A 25816-nucleotide genomic window follows, 5' to 3' on the forward strand; every position below is an offset into this window, starting at 1 on the left:
ATCTTCTAGAGACATTCTCTAGTGTAGGGATGATAAGGTCAAAGCCTATCAGCCAACACCTCCTAATCCCATACCCTGACACACATCACTCTTTTCTGCTGAGTCTGGACCCAGACTTAGAGTCCTATTCAACCGAGTGACTACCAATCAATCAGAGATGACATACAAAATGAAACCATTTGTTTTGACTCTACAGCAGCAAATTGGCAAAACTTTTTTGATAAAGGATTTTTAGTTAGTAAACACTTTAGCCATGGCCCCTTCAAATACTTTTTGTGTTTTCTTTTTGTCTTGTTTTTGTTTTTTTTACAACCCTTTAAAGTGTAAAAAGCATTCTTTGCTTACTCAGCTGTACAAAAACTCCTGTTCTAGAGTCTTGGAAACCAGACCCTGGAGCAGCCTCAGAGAACCAAGCAGTCTTATCAACTTCTTCAGGGCTCCTGGGAGCCTAGTAGTGGAGCATTTAGAAACACCCTTGAGTCAGAAATGCACTCACAGAATATACTGAATTGCCTGAAAGGTAACAGAGGTGCTTTGATGACAATAGGTTTCTTATTCTCATAATACCAACCCCAGAGCAAGCTGATAGCCACACTCCAAGGGAAGCTACAATCCAAGGAATGGCTATAAAGTCCATGTGTGTGATCTTTACCTCTGCCTCTAGAACCAAATACACTGCATGACCCTTGCTTCAAAGAGCTGGATCGCTATCTCCCACAGCCAAATCTGAGATGCCTTGAATTTTAAAGTGGGAAATAAGAAAAGAGGAGAGTTTACGTCATTACATTTCTCTACTGTCATTCTGCCTCTCACAATTAAAAGAACACTTACGAATTGCTTCTAAGATAGTATGCCACCTTTCTTTTTACCAACCCTTAGCTCCTTAGCAGCTCCCAAAATTTCTCATGGTAGAGCATTTTATATAAAAATTGGTTCAGTCCTTACTCTGTCCTCTTGACTATTACTCTCAATGATTTTTTCCGGGCTTTGTGAAAATGACTGAACTTCTCTTGACCGATGTTCATGTACTCATTCAATTAACATTTACTGATAATCAGAATCCATTCCTCAAGGCATTTGCAAGTAGAGAAGATGGATGGACAATTAGAAGATGATGCAAAGTGATGAGAGTGTGTATGCAGGGTTCTGTGGTAGCGTGAGAAAGGGGCATCCTGCAACCATGTGGTGAAGAATGTAGAGGAGTTGATCAGACCAGGAAAGCTAAGAGGATGACAGATGCTGAGGCTCAGGGGCCTGCACAGAGGCTACATATAGGAAGGGATAGAAGATGAGGCTGGCACGGGAGGTAAGATGGGGTCATGAAGTCCTTGGGTACCACACTAAAGAATCTGAGCTTCATCTGGAAAGCCACAGAAAACCTTCAGAAGGAAACTGAGCAGAAGGCCAGCTTAGATTTATCTTTTCGAAAAGTTCTAGTTGTTATTTGGAGAATGGACCAGAGCAAGAGGGACCTAACTGGGAGCAAGGAGACCTGTTTGAACACTATTAGAGCAATCATGAGGATATGAACTAAGTCAGTGACAGGAGGAACTGAGAGAAAGGAATATATAACAACAATAATGATAGCTCACATTTATAGAGCACTTGCTAATGACAAGGCATTATGCTAAGTGCTTTCTATGTGTTAATTCATTTAATCTTCACAGCAGCCCCGATGGGTTGGTACCTATTATCAATCTCAGGTCACAGATCAGGAAACACAGAAAGGTTAAGTAACTAGCCCAAGGTCTCAGGGCTATTAGTATCCTAGTCAGGAATTTAGACCCGGTACCTTAACATTTAGTTCCAACTCTTCCAGCCTCCTCCTCTGAAGCTTCTTCCCAAGTACCTTGCCTGGCAACCACTCAGACCCTCCCACCATTACACCACCCTTACCCTCTCCTTTGCAGTCCTTGTGGCACTCCATTTGGCCATAAAACACAGGCATCACCCAACTGGAATGAAGACCTCACAAGCATTACCAGTTATGTCTGAGAAACCCCCAGTGTGAACTCTGCTTTTGCAATAGAACAGTTTAGGTGTGTTAATTTCAAATCAGTCAGAACTGGGAAAACTTTGTACAAGCTTGTGTGGTTTCTTTCTCAGAGAATGAGACCTTGGTAGCCCTGCTTCTGTCTCACACTATTTGTCCTATGGAACAGAACATATACCATCAACTGGAGCCAGAGTTTAAGGACAGAAGCACACATAGCCGGCCTTGCCTGCAGACTTAGACCCACCGGAAGAAAGTGACCCTGGTTGGAGATCGTCAGAGAACCGAATGGTTTTTTTTCTCCGTGCATGAAAGTTAAAGCAAGCATCTGCAGCAAGAAACTAGTGTATTTCCTGCGGACAGGGAGACCTCTTGCCCCTCCCGAGCTGATACAACCCACTTTGCACATCCTGCTTCTCTGAGAGCTAAAAATAAATCGGTATGCACTGAAAAACACTCAACACATCTCCCTAGCACACCCCTTCCCGAGTCCGGGAGGGCAAGAGGTGCAAATCTTTCAGGTCCTGAGCATAAAATGCAGACCATTTTCTGCACCTCGTTCAACCAGCTTCTTTTCGATTCCCCCTCACCAGCGCCCACTCCTCCCACCGGCCTCCTGTGGCCTCTCAGGGCAGACCCCGCAGACCCCGTAACGAGCAGGTGCCCTCAAGTCGAACCGCCGCCCCCGGGAAGGATGCTCCACATGTTCCCAGGCCACCAGGGGCACGAACGCCCGCTTCCAAGCCAGAGCACCCCAGCCCCGCCTGCCCCTCGCGCCTCTGCGCGTCTGTCTTCAAAGTTGCTCTGGCCTTTTCTGCCACCCATCCTCAACGTCTCTGGAGTTGTTTTATTTTCCCACAGAGGCGTTAGGGGAGGGACAAGAGAACCGAGAGCGTGAAATGCACCAGGGAAGGGGTTGCGCGGACCAGATCCTCAAGACCGCGCGCTTCTCGCGCCCACAAACGCGCCCGCCGCGCCCAGAGCACAGCCGGTCCCCCCAGCAGCTGCTGCCGGCGCCGCAGCCTGCCACACACCCGCCCCAGCTGCAACTCCGACTCCGCTGGGCCGGGGAGAAGCGGAGGAAAGGCACTGCAACTCACCGCCTCGGCCGCTCCCGGCGTCTGTGTCGCTGCGGGCTAGGCGGCGGCAGCGCCTTCCCTCCGCCCGCCTTCCCCTGGACGAAGCCGCAGCCAGCCGCGCCCCCCTCCCCAGCGTCTCTCCTTCTGGCCGCCGGCCCCCTCCCCCAATTGCGGCCCGCAGGTAGCCTCTGCCGAGTGGACTGGACTGCCCCGGCGGGGTGCAGGGGTAGAGGGTGAGCTGGGGAGAAAGGTTTGCAGGTGCAGTGGAGGCCCCCACCTTGCTCTAATCCAGCCGTAGGGCTTAGCCTCGTTGTGTGCCCCCTAGTCCTAGCCCACCGCCCAGGCTTCCAGCCAGGCCGCACTGGTCTTTTCCAAGGGGTATAATTTATTTGGGTCGTATCGAGGTCAGACTCAACCTACAGTACTTCCTTCTGGCCTTCAGTTAGGAGGGTCCTGGGGTCCCTGTTACCCAGCAGTGATGTTCAAGGGTGCCAGGCAAGGGAATGACATTTCAAAGCCCCTCAGAAGACTATCTCAGGACTATCATGCATAGAAAGTGGGAGGGGAGCTTTTTTCTAACCGGTTTGTTCCCTACCCAGAGAGCCTTTCTGTGAACCTTCTAGGGATGGCTTAATAAAAATACAGGAGGAGAATATCTGAAAGGCCCTCATTTTCCCCTGCCACCCACTGCAGAATATCACCAAACTTTGCATCTCCAGCTGAGATGATGAGAACCAAACGCTGGTGAATTGTTTTGTCCATTCATTCAACCAATATTTACTGATATTGGCAGTCAAAACATGTTCCTTTCTTGCTGTGTTGGCCGGAACTAATTCACAACCATAGTAACTAATTCAATGGAATTAGCAGATTAGCTCAGATTAGCTCAGTGGTTTGCCTCTCTGAACAGACATTAGAATCACCTACGTAATTTGGGGTTTTGTTTTGTTTTGCTTTGTGTTGTTATTGTTGTTTGTTTTAAAGACTAGGCATGACCCCCAGTCTTTAAATGCCCCAGTGCATTTATCTGGTCAGAATGCAGCTTCAGCTTGGGTATGCTTCAGGTGGGTTCCTAGAGATTTTGATGTACAGCCAGGGTTGGAAACCATGGGATTAGCCAATCATCAAGCAGGGCCTAAAGCAATGCGACAAGCAGTTTTAACGTAGGGAAAGGTCTGAGCAGATGTTGCAAGATCAAATGCCCCTAAGGGATCAAAGTAGATGACAAAGAAGTGATTTATGCTGGGTGTACAGGGGCAAAGTGGGAAGGCTACCATGATCCTTAAACAGGGCAGCCACATCTTTTTTTCACATAGGAAATGCAGGCCCAGTGGGCCATCAAGTTGAGGTGTTTTGTTGGGTTTGGATTTTCCAGAGAAACCAGAAATCCACATTCAATGTGAAATTATCCAAATTTAAAATGTGAGTGACTATTTTAGTTTCCAGCCTGCTATGACAAATATCACACAACAGGTTGGCCTAAACAATGGAAACTGATTGTCTTATGGTTTCAGAGGTTAGAAGGCTTGCTTCCTCCAGGGGTTGGTAGTGTTCCAGCTAGCCAGCTATCCCTGGGTTCCTTGGCTTTCTGTCACATGGAGATGTCCTCTCCTTTCTCTTCCAAGTTCCTGCTGACTTGTTGCTTCTTGTTCTTCCCCAAAGCTTTCTCTTTATAAGGCTCCAAGAATAAGATTAAGACCAATCTTGACTCAGCTGGCCGCACCTTAACTAAAAATAACATCTCCAAAATACCCTATTTACAATGGCTTCACACCCAAAGGAGTGGAATTAAGATTAAGAACATAATTTTTTTCTGGAGTACATATTGCAGTCTATCATAGTAACTAATTCAAAGAAGAATTTTACACACTCTGTGGGCCAAGAAAGAAAAGTTTGTAGGCCACAAGGGATCCATCCCCACATCAACAGTTTGTCACTGATCTTCTGGACATTCTAGAGCTGATCGTTGCTAACAGACTCTGCAGAAAGGACCCTGGTAGATGCCATGCAGTAGGAAAGGGGCAGTAAATGAGTTAGGGCAATCTTTACCTACTTAGTAGTTTTATTTAATGGGCCCTGCTTTAAAAAAAAATACAACAGATCTATTGAGATATTATTCATATACCATATGATTCACCCACTTAAAGTGTGCAATTTAATGGCTTTTAATATATTCACAGAGTTGTGCAACCATCACCACAATCAAATTTAGAATTGATTTTCATCACCCCAAAAAGAAACCCCATATCCCTTAATGGTCACTCCTCCTTTTCCCCCAACTCCACAGCACTAGAAAACTACTGATGGACTGTCTCTATAGATATGCCTATTCTGAACATTTCATATAAATGGAATAATACAATTTATGGGGTTATGTGATTGGCTTCTTTCATTTAGCATATTTTCTTTTTTTTGAAAAAAGATTTTATTTACATCTCCCCCATCCCACTCCCCCCATTCAGTGTGTATTATTCTGTGTCTGCTTGTGTTCTCATTAGGAGGCTCTGGGAACCGATCCTGGGACCTTCCAGAGTGGGAGAGAGGCGATTACCCTCTTGCGCCACCTCAACTCCCTGTTCTGCTATGTCTTCTTATTTTCTCTCTTCTATGTCTCTTGTTGTGTCATCTTGCTGCACCAGCTCTCCGAATTGGTCGGCACTCCCGTGCGGGGTAGCTTTTCCACACTGGGCGGCATTCCCACCCAGGGTGACACTCCTGCGCAGGGCAACACTCCAGTGTAGGCCAGCGCTCCACGTGGGCCAGCTCACTGTGCAGGCCAGCTTGCCCTCATTAGGAGGACCTGGGCATCGAACCCTGGACCACCTATATGGTAGACGGGAGCCCAGTTGGTTGAGCCATATCCATTTCCCTTAGCATATTTTCAAGGTTCAGCCATGTTGTAGCATGTGACAGTACTTCACAACTTTTTATGGCCAAATACTATTCCACTATGATGTGCCACATTTTGTTTATTCATCTATCAGTTGACAGACATTCAGATTATTTCCACTGTTTGGCTATTATATATAGTGCTGCTATGAACATTCATGTGTAGGTTTTTGTGTGGATGTATGTTTTCATCTCACACACACACACAAATACATATATATGCGTGGGATTCCTGGGCCATACGGTAACTTCAGGCTTTAAGATTTTGAGGAATTGTCACACTCTTTTCAAAGCAGTTGCAACATTTTATATTCTCTCCAGCTGTGTATAAAGGATCCAAATTGTTCACATCCTTACCAACCCTTGTTATTATCTGTCTCTCTCTCTCTCTTTTTTTTTTTTTTCAGGTACCGGGACCTCGTATGTGGGAAGCCAGAGCTCAACCACTGAGCCATATCAGCTCCCCTAAGTTGGTTTTTTAATTTGTTTGTCTGTTGTTTATGTTTGTTTGTTTTCAGGAGGCACCAGGAACCAAACCCAGGACCTCCCATGTGGGAAGGAGGTGCTCAACCACTCAAATCACATCTGCTCCCTGTCTTTTTTATTATAGCCATTTTAATAGGTGTGAAATGGTATCTCATGGTTTTGACTTTTATTTTCCTAATGGCTAATGATGTTGACCATATTTTCATGTGCTTATTGGCCATTTATGTATCTTCTTTGAAAAACTGTCTATTCAGATCCTTTGCCTAGTTTTTAATGGGGTTATTTTTCTTTTAAAATGTTGAGCTGTAGGAATTCTTTATTATATATTCTAGATACAATTCCCTTATTAGATATATGATTTTTAAATATTTTCTCCCATTCTCTGGGCTCTCTCTTTACTTTTCTTGAAGATATAATTATGTATTAGTCAGCCAAAAGGTGTGCTTATGCTAAGTACCAGAAATTTGTTTATAAAGGTATTTATTTGGGTGGAAGCTTACAGTCACAAGGGCCAAAAGAGTCCAACTCAAGGTACCATAAGAGATACTTCCTTACCCAAAGTCTGTTGCCACATGTTGAGGCAAGATGGCAGGCAATGTCTACAAGGGTTCAGACTTCCTCTTTCCTCTTAAGGCTCCATGGTCCCAGCATCTTCTGCTCTCTGCTGTGGGCTGGCATAAGGCTAGTCTTTCTCCCCGGGGACTCATTTCTTTCTGGGCTAAGCTGCTCTGGTCTCTTCACAAGGTCAGCTGTAGACTATCAGACTCATCTCTTTTCCTCTGTGTATCTTTTCTGTGTGTCTGTGAGAGTCTGTTTTATCAGCCCAAGGGGGCTGGGACAAAACCCTGCATCCCCTAATGATATGGTTGAATCAAAGCCCTAATCTTAACATAATTAATCAAAGACATCTCAGCTGAATCTAACACAATCAAAGGGTATCACACCCAAAAAAATTAACCAGTTTACAAACATAATCAAATATCTATTTCTTGGAATTCATAAATAATCTCAAACTGTTACACCTTTGAAGCACAAAAGTTTCTAAATTTGGATGAAGTGTAATATATCTATATTTTCTTTTGTAGCTTGTGCCTTTGGTATTGTATTGTAGCAGTTTGATATAGTTGTGAATTCCAAAAATAGATATTGGATTATGTTTATGGGTTGGTCTGTACCTGGGCATGATTATATTATGATTGGGGCTTTGATTAGGCCACATCAGGAGTGTGTTGAGCCCATGGAAAAAAGACATGGCAAAGGACAGAGTTGGAGATTTTGATGTTGGAGTTCTGATTTGTAGTTTAATGCTGGAGTCTTGAGCTGGAGCCCCAGGAAGTAAGCACACAGAGGAAAGAGAAGCAAGCCCTGGGAAGAGAGGACCTGAGCCAGGAGAAGAACACAGAGGAATAGAGATGGCTCCTCAGACATGGTAGAAACCCTGGAGAGAAAGACAGAGTCATTCACCAGATAGTTTACAGCTGACCTTGTGGCAATAGGCAAAGCCTAGATAGCCTCATAGTCTACAGCTGACCTTATGGAGAAAACAGAGGACCTGAGCCCAGAGAGAAGTAAGACCTGGGAAGAGAGGAACCCAGGATGCCTGAACTCTGGCAGACATCAGCAGTTGTCTTGCTCCAACACGTGGAAATAGACTTTGGTGAGGGAAGTAACTTAGGTGTCATGGCCTGGTATCTGTATGCTCCTACCCCAAATAAATACTCTTTATAAAAGCCAATAGATTTCTTGTATTTTATATCAGCACAGCTTTGGCTGACTAAACAGTATCTAAGTAGGCTTTGCCTAGACCAAGGGTGCCAAGATTTATCCCTATATTTTGGGCCCTGATTTTTTTGTTTTGTTTTTAGTTAATTTTTTATTTTTACAAAAGATTTAGATAACATGAATGTTACATGAAAAATATATGAGATTCCCATTTACCCCATCTCCTTCCCCTTCCATACTTCCCTCCATTAACAACATCTTCATTAGTGAGATACATGTGTTAAAACTGATGAACACATTTGAAGCATTGCTACTAACCATGGACTTTAATTTACATTATAGTTTACATTTTATACCACATAATTTTATAAGTTTTGACAAAATGTATAATGGCCTGTATCCATCATGGCAATGTTGTGTAGGACAATTCCAGTGTCCCCAAAGTACCCCATGTTACACCTATTCTTCCCTCTCCCTCCCCGCAGAACTTATGGTGGTTGGGTCCTGCTTTTTAAATGCTCTTTAATAGTGCAATATTAGAACCTGTGAATAATGAGATAATTGATATTAGGCCCTGACTCTGAATCTTATCCTTCCAGAGGTCTAATTTGCTGGGATAGCTCTCTCACCACCATATTTGGTTAACTTTGAGCACTGGATTGCAAGTTTTTGTCAGGGAAGCAACTGAGTATATAGATTTTTGTACTCATTAAGCCAACAATAGCAGGTATTCATTCATCCAACCCACAAATATCTCCTGAGGGCTTCCTATGGGCTAGTAACTGCTCTAGGCTTTCCAGATATAGCATGAAACAAGAGAGACAAGGTTTATGCTCTCATGGGACTTATAGATTAATGAGGGGGAAAAATAGATATAGCCCACAAGATACATATCAGATAATGATGCTTATGTCAAGAATCCACATACAATGATATGATGGAACAACTTGGGAAGAAGCAGGGCAGAGGGAACATAGTACAACAACTTCTATTTGAGGGGGAAAGGACAAGACTTACTCCAGGAACACAAAGAAACCTAATGTGGCTCAAGCTTAGTGGGTGTCTTTGACTGAACTCCCTAGAAAGTAGAGACTGAGCAAAGGCTTAGGCACTACCACTTTTTGGGAAGTGAAATCCCAGGGAAGTAGGAGTGAGAATAAAAAGAGAGTGAGTCAGGAAAGTAGGGAGAGCAACTATAAGGAAGTGTGTTACAGCTGGTCTTGGTATATAGTGCCTGTGGGAAGCACCCTGCGTAAGTAGGAAGCAGTATGCAGGCATTGGTGGATAAGGGAAGGAAAGGAGCCAAAAGAGGTACTGATTTCTGGTCTTCAGAGAAGCAATGTAATAATTCTAAAGCTCCCTCCAGACAGAGCAAAGGGTGCTGGTGTGCTAGGAAGAGAGAAAATTTATTTGTTGACTCCTTTCTACCATTAGTCAACATACTTATCAGCACGTGTGTTGCATGTGAAAGGTCACCAAGTGGGTATTTTGGGTGTGCCTTCAGTACCAAGGAAGTCTGGGTTATAGGGGGTGATGAGGAGGAGAAGACAGAAGGCATATGGTGGAAGGTAAGACACTGTTGGGCTGTACCCAGGAGCAACTTGAGGGACTGAGAGCATCAACCACACTGAGGTCTTTAATCTGAGGTAGCAATGGAAATGGCAACAACCTGGCTCCATGACTATGTAACAGGACAAATAATTGCTAAGTTTGCGCTAGCAAGTTGGTGCCTAATCACTAGTCTGAGGTAGTACATAAAATTGGTGCTTAATCATCAGTCTGAAGTGGTACGTAAAATGAATTCAGTACAGTGGGCAAGACAAAGAATGAAAGACCATGTAGTAAGAGTGGCAGGGTCCAGAACATGCATTACTTTGCAAGTCAGTATAGAAAATATGAAACTTATTCTAGTTTGGAATTTATTCTAAAAGCAGTCAAAATCATGGAATGCTCTTTTTAAAATTATTTTTAAATTTACATACAATGAAATTCACTTTTGAAGTGCTGTTCTGTAAGTTTTGACATATGCATAGTTATATAACTGTCATAACTATCAAGATCAGAATGATATTATCACCCCCAAAATTTCCTTGTCGCTGTCCTGTGTAGTCAAGCCCTTCCCTAACTCTAGCCCCTGAAAATCACTGATGTATTCTTTGCCTCTATAGTTGTGTTTTTTCAAGAATGCCGTATTAATGGAATCATAGCATATGTTACCTTTCAAGTCTGGCTTCTTTCACTTAGCATAAGGCCTTTGAGATTGTCCCATGTGGTTAAGTGCATCAATGGTTTATTCCTTTTTATTGTAAAAAGGTATCACAGGTTATTTATCCATTTACCAGTGAGAGGAAATTTAGATTATTTCCAGTTTGGAAAATTATGAATAAAGCTACTATAAATATTTGTGCAAAGGTTTTTGTGGGAATAGAGTGGAATTGCTGGGTCATATGGTAACTATTTTCACCATATCATCATTTCACATAGGTAAATACATAGGAGTGGAATTGCTGGATACAATGGTAAATATATGCTTACCTATAGAAGATATTGCCAAACCATTTTCAAAATTACATTCCCAACAGCAATGTCTGAGAGTTCCAGTTGTTCTGCTTCCATTCCAGGACTCGATATTGCTAGGATTATGTTGTTTTTATTGTATTTTTTTAAGCTTTAGTGCATTTCCCTAATGATGAATAATGTTGAGCATCTTTTCAGGTGATTATTTGCCACCTTTTAATTTCTTGGGTGAAGTGTTTTTAAAAAAATCCCATTTCTTAATTGGTTCATTTGTTTGTTTTTTGAGTATTCTTTATTTACACTTCATATAAATCCTTTGTCAGTTATATGATTTGCAACTATTTTTCTCCCTCAATGTGGAATGCATTTTTATTCTCTTATTGTGACCCTTCACAGAACAAGTTTTTTCTTTTGATAAAATCTAATTTATCAAATTTTTTTTAAGAGCTCAATGGAATATAGTTGAGTCCAGAAGTAAACTATCACATTTATGTCAATTCATTTTCAACAATGGTGCCAAGAAAAAAAGTCTTTTCAACCAATGATGCTGGGACAAAAGAATGTCCACATGCTGAGAACAAAGTTAGACCCCTATCTTACATCATAGGTAAAAATTAATTCAAACTGTATCAAAGACCTAAATATAATAGCTAATCTCTAAAATTTTTTTGGTAGAAAATAGGCATAAATCATTGTTACTGTGGGTTAGGCAAAACTTTCTTAAAATCAACACCAGGGAAGGGAATTTGGCTCAACGGATAGAGCATCTGCCTACCATATGGGAGTTCCAGAGTTCAAACCCAGGGCCTCCTGACCCATGTGATGAGCTGGTCCATGCACAGTGCTGATGCACGCAAGGAGTGCCATGCTACGCAGGGGTATCCCCCGCAGAGGGGAGCCCCATGTGCAAGGAGTGTGCCCTGTAAGGTGAGCCACCCAGCACGATAAAAGTGTAGCCTGCCCAGGAGTGGTGCCACACACATGGAGAGCTGACACAGCAAGATGACGCAACATAAAGACACAGATTCCCGGTGCTCCTGACAAGAATACAAGCAGACACAGAAGAACACACAGGAAATGGACACAGAGAGCAGACAACTGGGGGGGGAGCAGGGAAAGGGAGAGAAATAAATTAATTAAATTAATTAAATTAAAAATTAAAAAATCAACACCAAACATACAAGTGAGAAAAGAAAATATAGATAAATTATACTTCATCAAAATTAAAAACTTTTGTGCTTTGAAGGACACCATCAAGAAAGTGAAAAGACAACCTACAGAATAGGAGAGAACATCTGCAAATCATATATATAATAAGGGACTTGAATCCAGAATATATAAAGTATTCATAGAACTCAATAATTAAAAGACAACTAAATGAAAACTGGGCAAAGGGTCTGAAAAGACATTTCTACAAAGAAGATATACAAATGGCCATGAAAATATTGTCAACACCATTAGGCACTGGAAAAATGAAAATCAAAACCACAATGAGATACCACTTCATACCACTAGGATGGCTAGAACCAAATAGATAATAATAAGTGTTGATGAAGATGTGGAGAAATTGCAACTCTTATACATTGCTGGCAGGATTGCAAAATTCTTATGGTTAGGAAAAGATGTTTTGGTAACATCTTTAATCCAGTCATGTATTTGAGAACATACTGTATCAGGGAGTTACAGAGATGTATAAACTAGTTTCCCTAACTTCAGGGAGCTCTGTTTAGGAGAGGAGAAAGAGCCACATAAACATATGGTAACATTACCATGTGGAGAATGGTATGATTGAGGAAGAGACAGGCGTCAACAGGAATTCACAAGAGGGGTGATTAATGTCCAGATCGAGAACCAAAATGAACCAGCACCTTTAAGTTCCAAAATAATATTAGCCAACATTCTATGGGTGCTTGCTATGAACCAGGAATATATTTTCCAAATAAGATCACATACACAGGTACTAGGGGTTAGGATATTAACATATGTTTTGGGGGACTACAGTTCAAACCATAAAAAGTATCTAAATGGGCAAAAAGTTACCTTCTGAGTTGTGGGACAGTGAGTTAATTTTTAAGAGTGAATTGAAATAAATGGAATAGCTGTAAAATATCTGAACTGCATTCAAAAAGGTAATAATTGAAATTCAATTACCCTGATCAACTCTGACACTTTTATGTTACATTCTACCTCTGACAGGTTTGGGTCATGCTTGTAATTTCTTTCAAATCAAAAGGAGAATCAGGGAAGTGGATATGGTTCAAGTGATTGGGTTCCCATCTACCATATGGGGGGCCCAGGGTTCAATGCCCCAGGCCTCCTGGTCAAGGCAAGCTGACCCACACAGCAAGCAGGTCCAAGCAGAGTACTGACCCATGCAAGAGTGCTGGCCCACGCAGCAAGCTGGTTGGTCCAAGCAGAGATCTGGCACACCAAGATGACACAACAAAGACACAGAGACAAGCAGCAAGATGGCAGTGGAGTAGGGAGCTCCTAGAGTCAGCTCCTGCTACAGGGCAGTTAGTAAACACCCAGAACTCTCTGGAGCTAGCTGAAGCACCTGTTTGTGGGCTCCAGGAGACCATAAGAGCATTTTGCAACATCTTTGAGGAATGGAAGGAAGAGACTACCCATCTAAGGAGAAATTCATAAGTAGAACGTTCCATGCCACAGAGGCCAGTGACTGTCCTCTACTGGAGGTGAAATCTGCCTTGGGAGCTGTTCCACAGCTAGAATTGAAGCTCCACTTCCTAAAAATGGGGGAGGGGGGAGATGGTTGGGCACCAACTTGAGCTACTGATTAGTAAATTCGGCTGGCAAAAGTACAACCCTAAGAACAGCTAAAGTATGAATTTGTCCAAGTTGGAAAAGGCCAGTAGCTGCCATTTTTACTCCACCCCTAGAATGAGGGGAAGCCCAGCTGACCAAAAATCACAGTGACAGAAGGAACCAGTTTCTTTCACCCAGATTGGTCTACAGACCTAGCCTAGGCTTCAGCCCCACTTCTGGCAGGGAGGCGGTTGGTGGGCCCTGCACCAGACTATCCTAGTAACTGCAGATACCTTTGGCTGGCACAGACTGAATAATGAGAAGTCTACCAGGGCAACTACGATCTATCCTGGACCAGCACTGAACAGACTGCTGCCCACACATGCAGCTCCATCCCCACCTCAGGCAGGGCAGATAGGGGTATGAAGCTTCAGCAGTCTGTCTGGGCAAATATAGTCTAGGCCTGCACAACTTGGATTATTCCACACAGCTGTGACTCTATCCCTACCCTTGGCAAAGGAGAAAGTTGGGAGAAGTTTCATCTGTTCCTGGGGCAATGAGGGCAGCTTGAGTTTCCACAGCTTATAGCACCAACTACATCCTTGGCTTCTACTGCACAACAAGCAAGGGAGAAAGGATAGGAAGCCCTAAACTAAAGAGAAAAATGGCACCCAGAATAAATACTCTAGTAAGCCAGATGCCAAGGCACCAACAAGAAATTACAATCCATACCAAGAAACAGGAAGATATAGCCCAGTTAAGGAACAAGATAAGCTCCAGATGACAAAAGGAGTTGAGACAACTAATCATAGATGTTAAACAAATCTCCTTAATAAACTTAATGACATGGCTAAAGAGATTAAGGATCTTAAGAAGACATTGGGTAAGCACAAAGAAATTGAAAACATACATACAAAAATGGCAGATCTTATGGGAATGATAGGCTCAGTAAATGAAATTTTAAAAACCTCGGACTCATATAATAGCAGATTTGAGGAGGCAGAAGAAAGGATTGGTGAGCTTGAAGAAATAGTCTCTGAAAGTGAACATACAAAAGAACAGATGAAGAAAAAAATGGAAAAAATTGAACAAGGTCTCAGAGAAGTAAATGACAGCCAAAGATGTGCAAATACACATGTCACAGGTATCCTAGAAGGAAAAAACAAGGGAAAATGGGCATAAGGAATATTTGAAGAAATACTGGTAGAAAATTTCCCAACCTATTGAAGGACATAGACATCCATGTCCAAGAAGCACAACATACTCCCATTTGAAAAAATTCAAATAGATCAACTCCAAGACACATATTAATCAGAATATCAAATGCCAAAGACAAAGAGAGAATTCTGAGAACAGCAAGAGAAAAGCAATGCATAACATATAAGAGACACCCAATAAGATTAATGCTGATTTCTCACCAGAAACCATGGAGGCAAGAAGACAGTAGTATGAAATATTTAAGATACTACAAGAGAAAAACTTCCAGCCAAGAATCTTATATCCAGCAAGATTGTCTTTCAAAAACGAGGGCGAGATTAGAGTATTCACAGATAAACAGAAACTGAAAGGATTTCTAACCAAGAGACCAGATTTTCAGGAAATACTAAAGGGTGAGCTAGAGCCTGAACAGAAAAGACAGGAGAGAGAGGCTTGGAAGAGAGTCTGAAAATGAAGATTACATCAATAAAAGTAACTAAAAATGTCAAAAGAGTGGTGAAAATAAAATATGACAGATAAAACTCAAATAGTCAGGAATAAACTTAACCAACACTGTAAAGCACTTTGTACTCAAAAAACTGCAACTCAATATTAAAGGAAATCAAAAAAGTCCTAAATAACTGGAAGAACATTCCATGCTCATGGTTTGGAAGACAGAATATCATTAAGATGTCAATTCTACTCAGATTGATATACGGATCCAATGCAATCCTGATAAAAATTCCACCAGCATTTAAAAAAAATTGAGAACACAATAAGCAAATTTATTTGGAAGGGTAAGGGGTCCTGAATAGCCAGAAACATCTTAAAAAGGAAAGACGAATGCTCATATCCAGACTTTAAATCATATTACCTAGATATAGTGGTAAAAACAGCATTGTACTGCCATAAAGGCAGACACACAGACCAATGGAATCACACTGATGGTTCAGAAACAGACCCCCACATGTATGGTCAAGTGATTTTTGACTTAGCCTGTCAAAGCCACATAGCTCGAGCAGTTCATTCAACAAATGGTGCTGAAAGAACTGGATATCCATAGTCAAAAGAAGGATATCCATTGTCACACCTTATCAAAAAATTAACCTAAATGGATCAAAAACCTAAAAATAAAAGCAAGAACTTTAAAGCTTCTAGAAAAAATTGTAGGAAAATATCTTCAAGACCTGGTTGGAGGTGGTGGATTCTTAAAGGAAATAAGAGGAGGACTGAGATGGACTACTGATGTTTAATGTATGTAGAAGTTTTAATTATGTTTACTATAGAAGTGTGGAAATGTATAGAGTGGATGGTAATACATAGTGATTAACAGGTAGTTTATAAACAGGGCTGTGACTGAAAATGGTGGTCTAGGGATGTAAATGCCAGTTGTCAGAGTGATGGAAAATAATCTAGGAACTAAATAGCACAGTCAACCAAGAGGTGGATGAGAATTGTGGTTGATGGTACAGATGCAAGTGTGTCCATTGTTAGCTAGAGCAAATTTACATCACTACAGCAGGGTGGTGAGAATGTGGAGAAACATGGGAAAAATACAACTGGAGTGACCTAAAAACTGTGGTTAACAGTAATAATATAATATTCTTGCATCTATGCTAAATATGTACTGTGTTGATAATGAGGCAGTAAGGAAAATGTGTGCCAAATGTACACTATGGACAGGGTAACAATCAGATGATATTATCTTATATGTAAACAAATGTTGCACCACAGTGTGGTGTGTTGATGGAGGGGTGTTGTTTGAGAATTCTGCACACGTGCATGATTGTTTTATAAGTTTACAACTCTGTCATAAAAATATACTTAAAAATAATAATAGGTGGGTTGGAAAAATACACCAAATATAATATAAGGACTATAATTAGTAGTAAAGTTTTGACAATATTCTTTCATAATTTGTAATAAATGTCTCACAACAATGCAAGGTGTTAGTGGAGGGTTGATGTATGGGACCCCTGTATGATATTATGCATGTTTGCTTTGTAAGTTCACAACTTTTCTATACACTTATTGTTTATTATGTTCATAATATAAATGATATAAAGATAATAATAGGTGGGTTGGGGGAAATATTTTGGTTAGTAGTAATATTTTGTCAATGCTCTTTAATCATTAGTTAAAAATGTTCTGCAACAATGCAAGGTATTGGTGGTAGGGTGAGGTACAAGAGTCCTGTATGATGTTATATATGTTTGTTTTTTAAGTTCACAACTATTACTATACAGTTATTGTTTATGTATATTTATGTATGAGTGATATACTTCAATAAATTAAAAAAATTTTTTTTAAAAAGAGACATAGAGGAAAGACAATAAGAGATATAGCAGAACCAGGGAGCTGAGAAGGCATAAGAAATTAAGCACCTCTCTCCCACTCCAGAAGGTCCCAGGATTGGTTCCCAGTGCTGCCTAAAGAGAAGACAAGCAGACATAGAAGAATGCACAGCAACTGACACAGAGAGCAGACAACAGGGGGGTGGGAGTGGAGGTAAATAAATAAATCTTGGGAAAAAAAAAAAGGAGTATCAATGCACTCCTTCTTACTCCATGATTTGAATACAAATTTCTTCACAGATCACATCTTCTATTGCCATTTAAAAAGCACCCTTATACAAACCCCTATCTGTCATGGCCTGGTCAAAAAACATTTAGGTTTACTGTCACTGATTTTACATTCAGGAAGATCAGAGACACTTCTATTGATTAGTCCTTACATGGTACTAGAGTTGAATTGATGCTACAACAAATTCCAGGTTAATCAAAATTCTACAGCAATAAGCCCCATTGATCTAAGAACCCATTCATTTCAAGAAATTCCAATAAATAAATAAAAATTTGGAGTCCAGTTGAAATGGGACTTTGTTAGTACTTTTCATACCGTATGAAAAGTTTGCAGGTAAAACTCGGGATATGACTTAGAGATACATATAAATTTTAGGATAAAAAATCATGATATTTCCAGGTTTCTCTTGTCCCATTAAGTTATATGACCTCTGCTGTTAATGCTTCCATTCATATTAAAATATCTTATTTTCTGGGTTTAGCAATGCTAAGAAGTGCTGCAATAGACTCATGCCTATGAAATCCATACACAGCCTCACCCAGAATCTGACTTAATAGAATGGTGGAATGGCCTCTTGAGGACTCATGCCCATGAAATCTGTACACAGTCCATACACAATGGGCTCATCCTCATAAAATCCATACACAGCTTCACCAGAAGCTGGCTTAATAGAATGGTGAAATGGCCTCCTGAGGTCTCAATTATAGTACTCCAAATGGGAGACAGCACCCTGAATGGAGAAGGAAGAATGCAATTATACTTTATTATTTTTTATTTATTTCTCTCCCCTTCCCACTCCCCCCACCGCCCTGTTGTCTGCTCTCTGTGTCCATTCGCTGTGTGTTCTTCTGTGTCCGTTTGTATTCTTGTCAGCAGCACCTGAAATCTGTGTTTCTCTTTGTTGCATCATCTTGCTGTGTCAGCTTTCCATGTGTGTGGTGCCACTCCTGGGCAGTCTGCACTTTTTTCAGGCTGGGCGGCTCTCCTTACAGGGCTCACTCCTTGTGTGTGTGGCTCCCCTACACAGGGGACACCCCTGCATAGCATGGCACTCCTTGCACGCATCAGCACTGTGCGTGGGCCAGCTAATCACACGGGTCAGGAGGCCCTGGGTTTGAAACTTGGACCTCCCATGTGGTAGGCAGATGCTCTATCTGTTGAGCCAAATCCGTTTCCTGCAATTATACTTTAATTCAACTACCAGTAGAAGGGGATGTTTCTTCAATTGGCAGAATCCACAAGCTCAGGAATCAAGAGATAGAAATGGGAGAAGCTTCTTTCATTATTGCACCTGAGAACCCACTTACAGAATTTTGCTTCCCATCTCTGCAACTTTGAGCTCTGCCAGTTTGAAGCTCTTACTTATGAGAGAAATGTTTCCACCAGGGGACATAAGAGTTCCACTGAATTAGAAGTTGAGATGCTACCTGGTCATTCTGGGCTCCTTATGCCTGAACTCATAGGCAAGGAACAGGGTTACCCTTATGCCTGGCATGATTGATCCCAACTGCAAATAGGGTGGCTGCTACACATTATAGATAGGAAGGATTATGTCTGGGATGCAGGGGATTCTCTGAAGTGCTTCTTAAATCTACCATATACAAGTGTATTGTTAATGAAAAAATATTTTTTAAAAAACCAGGGTTACTAAGGATGAAGACCCTGCAGAACGGTTTGAGGCACCCCACCAGGTAAATAACTCTGACCATCTGAATTCTGCCTTAGGACAAAGGAAACATAGAATAACAGTGGAAGAAGGAAACTATATATAGCAACAACAGACTCTTCATAACCAGTTGTAGACATGAGGACTCTAACAGTTCTGCATATTTATTTCCTTCTCTGCTTTTTATATGTAATTTGTGTGTGTATATATGTATACATTAATATACTTTAGTAATAAGGATATACTAATTCCTTTACTTTCTTACTTTTCCTTATTTGTATACAATGGTGTTTAACTTTATAATTTCATCTTTAGATAGCAAAAACTCAGATGACTATGATTGAATTTGGGGACTAATTAAAATAGTCCAGCAATGGCTACTGCAATTGTCTGATAGAGAAGAATTCAATGACTTTTGGAATATTTTGTTTCTTCATTTGGGGTAGAAAGTAGAGAGTGCTTTTGATTGTAGAAAAATCAGTTGCATTTTGTTGCATAAAAGCATAAACACAGTTTAGTTGTTATAAGGAAGTGTAAACATGTATAGAAGGAAGGTTGTAAAAACTCTATTACTAGGAATACAGATATTTAAGATGTTATATCCCTCAACTGACAATTTTATTATGATGAAATAATCCTCATTATCCATGGTAATAAGCATTGCTCTGTAATCTACTTTGTAATCTACTGATATTGATGCAGCCATTCCAGTTTTTTTGATTAGTGTTATCATGGTATGTATTTTTCTATGTTTTTACTTTTAGCTTTTTGTATCTTCATATTTAAAGTTTGTTTCTTGGAGGCAAAATATAATTGGGCTTTCTTTTTAGCCAATGTGACAAGCTATGCCTTTTAATTAGTGTTTAGGCCATACATACTTAAAGTGATTACAGATATGTGTGGGTTTAATTGTACCATTTTTCTAGTTGTTTCCATTTTTCACTCCTGCTCTTTGTTTTTTGCCTTGTGTTCTGCCTCTTTATTTTATTATATTTCAGGATTTTATTTTATCTCCTTTAGTCCATTAACTATATCTCCTTTTACTTACATTTTTTTTAAAATTTTTATTTATTTATTTATTTATTTAATTTATTTAATTCAACCCTCCCTCCCCCAGTTGTCTGTTCTCGGTGTCTATTTGCTGCGTCTTGTTTCTTTGTCCACTTCTGTTGTCATCAGCGGCACGGGAAGTGTGGGCGGTGCCATTCCTGGGCAGGCTGCACTTTCTTTCACGCTGGGCGGCTCTCCTTATGGGTGCACTCCTTGCGCGTGGGGCTCCCCTACATGGGGGACACCCTTGCGTGGCACGGCACTCCTTGCTCGCATCAGCGCTGCGCATGGGCCAGCTCCACACGGGTCAAGGAGGCCCGGGGTTTGAACCACCGGCCTCCCATGTGGTAGACGGACGCCCTAACCACTGGGCCAAGTCCGTTTCCCAATATTGAGTCTTTTGATCCTTGAATAAGGTTTTTCCATTTATTTAGGTCTTCTTTTTTTTTTATTTTTTTTATTTTTTTTTTAAATTATTTATTACATTATTACATTAAAAAAAAATATGAGGTCCCATTCAACCCCACCGCCCCTGCCCCCCACTCCCCCCACAGCAACACTCTCTCCCATCATCATGACACATCCATTGCACCTGGTAAGTTCATCTCTGAGCATCACTGCACCCCATAGTCAATGGTCCACATCATAGCCCAGACTCTCTCACGTTCCATCCAGTGGGCCCTGGGGGGATCTACAGTGTCCCGTAATTGTCCGTGAAGCACTATCCAGGACAACTCCACGTCCCGAAAACGCCTCCACATCTCATCTCTTCCTCCCGTTCCCCACACCCAGCAGCCCCCATGGCTACCGTTCCCACACCCATTCCACATTTTCTCTGTGGACATTGGATTGGTTGTGTCCATTGCACACCTATGTCAAGTGAGGGCTTAGATTCCACATGGGTACTGGATGCACTCCTCCTGCTTCTAGTTGTAGACACTCTAGGCTCCATGTTGTGGTGGTTGACCTTCTTCAACTCCATGTTAGCTGAGTGGAGTAAGTCCAATAAATCAAAGTGTAGGAGCTGAAGTCTGTTGAGGCTCTGGGCCTGGGTGTCATATTATCAGTCCAGAGATTCAAATCCCCTACATATATCTTAAACCCAGCACCAACTACAATTCCAATAAAGTAGCATGCAAGTCTTGTGAAAAGAGATCCCCTCTGAGTCCAATTCCATCACGCAGAAACACCAGCTCCAAAGAAGGGCTATCTGTCATGGCAGTGAACCCCTTCTGCCATGACCATAGAACCCGTGGGTCTCTTTATCCCTCAAAAGAACCAATACCTGGGGTTGTATCTACCTTATCTGTCTCTTAGACTCTGTTCAGTTGTACATAGGGGTATTCTTCTGACAACCTCCAGACTCTTTTTTAGAGACTCACAGCCTTATAATCTCATTTCTCCTTTCCATTTCCCCCTTACATTAGGTCAAACAGCTTCCCGAAGTCATGTTATTATATGTAGACAGGTATATTCTGCTGTTCCGCATTGAATCTTTAATTCAAGGTCATTTTCTAGTTGCTTCTTCAGCTGGTATGTGGTAGTGATCCCTCGGTGCCAGGGAGGCTCATCCCCGGGTGTCGTGTCCCACGCTGGGGGGAATGCATCGCATCTACATGCTGAGTTTGGCTGTGAGAGTGGCCACATTTGAGTAATATGAAGGCTGTCAGGAGGAAACCCCCAGGCACAATGCTACTCTAGGCCTTCTTCTTATTGCAGGTGTATAAGCTCAAAAGTGTAGCCATTAGTATCAAGAGCCCACTGTTGGGCCCTCCTTCCTTCCTGGTTCTTGCCGTTGCACCTGGAGGATTGCCACTGCTCTCCCAGGGCCCACAACAGTGACCCCCCGGCCAGGAGCCCAGTACCCCCCCCAGCTGTTGTTTTTAATTGTTTCCACTATGAGTATATATAGACATTACCATATACCCTGGGCATATGCCCTGTATAACTCCCTGTCAACCATATATATCTTGTCAATAACATCCCATATCAGTATTCCTCCGCTGCCATTGTTGAACCACTCTGTGATCCAAAACTTCCCGTAAAGTGAATCCCAACATGTCAGCTTCAGAAGAGTCTTAGATCACTGAAATTCATATATACAATATACAGTATTTCCCCAGATCCACCATAAAACCTTTTCCCTTCCACAGCAATACTCTTTTAACTTATTCATATCATATTTCCTGAAACTGATGTACAGATTCCGAAACTATAGTTTTCGAACAAGGTGACATTTGTGCTTACTATGTGGTCCATACTTTAGGTTGTACAGTTTTCTAAATTTTTTAGTTATCCTATGTTTTGTCTTATGGTTTTCATTATTAGTCTGTCGTCCCCTATATGTTTTTGGTGTAATATTAGCTGTTTTATATTCATCCTCGTGTACTCTCACATAACTCCTCTTTTGAGACCTTGTCTGGCCTTTCTGTTGGATTTGTGTTCTTGTTTTTTTCTTCCTCTTTATCCCCACTACTGCCCTTTTTTTTCTTCTTCTTTCTTTTTCCTTTTTTTATATTAGTGCTGCAGGCAACATTTCTTATTTGCTGTGCTTCCTCATCCTCAATTTTCTCTTTTCTGTGTGTACTGATTTTGGCTACCAACACTCTCCCCTCTCCTTTACATCATTCTCTCCTCCATCATTTATTGTTTCTCTTATATTCCACCTCTCTCTATTTAGCCCCCAATATTCCAGACTTTTTATCTCTAATGCCTCTAATCCTTTCTATATTCACTCTTTATTATTGTCCTCTTTTCTTTTTCCCTCTCTCCTGATCACACTGACCTTTTAATTCATAGTATATTCCTCCCCATATTCAGTTTAATATCTCATTATAGGTACTCCACTTCTTTACAGTTATAACTATACACAGCTTCCATGAGTTCTATATCCATTCTCCTAAATCTCACATGGTTCTTCTGCTAACATTCACTATCAATAATACTATTATATCTTTCTTTTCTTACCCCTTTTGCTTTCTCTGGACCTAATATTTTCCTTCAAGGGAACTTAGTCAACAACAAGGAAATAGAATAAGAAGAAAAAAGTGACAAAGAGAAGACTTAACAGACACACACAAAACAACAACTAATTAAACCCCAAGACTAGAATAAGAAGATAATCAACAGAAGAAACCCAACAAGATAAAATGATGACAAGACAACAACAAAAAATTACAGACCACACCAATAATCAGGAAAACATGACCCAATCCAATGAACAAACTAAAAACCAGGAAGAGAAATGGGACATCGAACAACTACTTAAAGCTCTCAAAACATGTATCATAGACCAATTCAATGAAGTGAAGGAAGAGATTAAGAATATTAAGAAAACACTTGGAGAGCATACAGAAGGAATTGTGATCATGCACAGAAAGATCACGGACATGATGGGGATCAATAGCACAATACAAGAAATCAAAAATACACTCTCAGAAAAAAACAGCAGATTTGAAGAGGCAGAGGAAAGAATTAGTGATGTGGAAGACAGTACATCTGAAATCAAACAGATAGTAGAATTAATCAATAAAAGGATTGAAAAAAATCCAGCAGGGACTTAGGGACCTGAATGACAATGCAAAATGCACAAACGTATACATTACAGGCATCCCAGAAGGAGAAGAGAAGGGAAATGGGACAGAACGGGTGTTGGAGGAAATAATGGCTGAAAACTTTCCAAACCTATTGAGGGAGATGCAGTACATGTCCAGGAAGTACAATGCACACTGAACAGCATAAATCCCAACAGGCTTTACCCCAAGATATATACTTCTCAAATCATTCAATGCAAAAGAAAAAGAGAAAATACTAAAAGCAGCAAGAGAAAAGAGAACCATCACACACAAGGGAGGCTCCATAAGATTAAGTGCTGATCTCTCATCTGAAATCATGGAGGCAATAAGGCAGTGGTATGACATAGTCAAGGTACTAAAAGAAAAGAATTTCCAACCAAGAATACTCTATCCAGCAAAGCTAGCATTCATAAATGATGGTGAGTTCAAAATATCCACAGATAAACAGAAACAGAGAGTATGCCAACAAGAAGCCTGCCCTTCAAGAAATACTAGAGTTCTGCAGGATGAAAGAAAAAAACAGGACAGACAGAGTTGGAGGAGAGTGTAAAGACAAAACTACAAAAAGAGAAAAAAATATCAAACAACATAAGACAAACACAAATCCAAAGAAAATATGGCTAATATAAGTAATTCCTTGAAAGTAATAACACTGAATGTCAATGGATTAAACTCACCTGTTAAGAGACATAGATTGGAAGATTGGATAAGGAAAGATGATCCATCTATATGTTGTCTACAAGAAACTCATCTTAGACCCAGGGATTCAAGGAGATTGAAAGTGAATTGGTGGAAAACAATCTTACAGGCAAACAATAACCAGAAAAGGGCAGGTGTAGCTATATTAATATCAGACAAAATAAGACTTTAAATGCAAAACAATTGTGAGAGACAAAGATGGACACTACATATTAGTGAAAGGGATAATCTTTCAAGAAGAAAGAACAATCATAAACATTTATGCCCTTAACAAGGGTGCCTCCAAATACATGAGGCAAACACTGCAGAAACTAAGGGAAGGAGTAGATGCCTCTACAATTATAGTGGGGTGCTTTAACACATCACTATCACCATTGGACAGAACATCTCAAAAGAGAATCAATAAAGAAACAAAGACTTTGAACAATATATTAGAGGATCTGGACCTAATAGATATATACAGAACATTACACCCAAATACAGCAGGATATACATTCTTCTCAAGTGCACATGGATCATTCTCCAAGATAGACCACATGCTAGGCCACAAAGAAAGTCTCAATGAACTCAGAAAGATCGAAATCATACAAAACAATTTATCTGACCACAGTGGAATGAAGCTGGAAATCTGCAAGGGCCAGAGACCCATATTTGGCTCCAAGATATGGAAGTTAAAGAACACACTCTTAAAAAAACAGTGGGTCAAGGAGGAAATCTCAAGAGAAATCAAAAACTACCTTGAAACTAATGACAATGATAACACATTATATCAAAACATATGGGATGCAGCAGAAGCTGTACTGAGAAGGAAATTGATAGCCATAAATTCATACATCAAAAAAGAAGAGCCAAAATTGAGGAACTAACTGAACAAATGGCGCAATTAGTAAAAAAACAACAAACTAACCCCAAAGAAAGAAGAAAGAAAGAAATAACAAAGATCAGAGCAGAACTAAATGAAATAGAAAATAGGAAAGCACTCAAAAAAATAAACAAAACAAAGAGCTGGTTCTTTGAGAAGACCAATAAAATTGACAAACTCTTAGATAGACTAACAAAGAAAAAAGAGAGAAGATGCAAATACACAAAATAAGAAATGAGAAGGGTGATATCACCACTGACCACACTTGAAATAAAGACTATCATAAGAGGATACTTTGAAAAACTGTATTCCAATAAGAAAGACAATTTAGAGGAAATAGACAAATTCCTAGAAACACATAAGCAGCCTACATTGACAAAAGAAGAAATTGATGATCTCAACAAACCAATCCCAAGTGAAGAGATAGAGTCAGTCATTAAAAACCTCCCAACTAAGAGGAACCCTGGGCCAGATGGCTTCACATGTGAATTCTACCAAACATTCCAGAAAGAAATAACACCAATTTTGCTTAAACTCTTCCAAAAAACTGAAATAGAAGGAACATTGCCCAATTCATTTTATGATGCCAACATTACCCTAATACCAAAGCCAAATAAAGACACCACAAGAAAGGAAAATTACAGACCAATCTCTCTAATGAACCTAGATGTGAAAATCCTCAACAAAATACTTGCTAATCATATTCAACAACACATTAAACAAATTATACAC

The 25816-nt window shown here is 40.6% G+C and overlaps 1 protein-coding gene across 13 annotated transcripts in view; it reads right to left on the bottom strand.

The window, feature by feature from the left end:
• Nucleotides 1-3577, bottom strand: part of NCALD (neurocalcin delta) — a 420474-nt gene extending 416897 nt beyond the window's left edge. For 2 of the 13 annotated variants that reach the window (XM_058275838.1, XM_058275831.1), the window contains exon 1: nt 3094-3121. The gene's annotated coding sequence lies outside the window, so the exon portion shown is untranslated. Of the gene's footprint in view, nt 1-3093 lie in introns of all 13 variants that reach the window. The other 11 variants (XM_058275830.1, XM_058275832.1, XM_058275835.2 and 8 more) reach the window with 11 other exon arrangements.
• Nucleotides 3578-25816: the final 22239 nt, after the last annotated feature.

This window comes from Dasypus novemcinctus, chromosome 14 (assembly GCF_030445035.2).
Source record: "Dasypus novemcinctus isolate mDasNov1 chromosome 14, mDasNov1.1.hap2, whole genome shotgun sequence".
Lineage (NCBI taxonomy): Eukaryota > Metazoa > Chordata > Mammalia > Cingulata > Dasypodidae > Dasypus > Dasypus novemcinctus.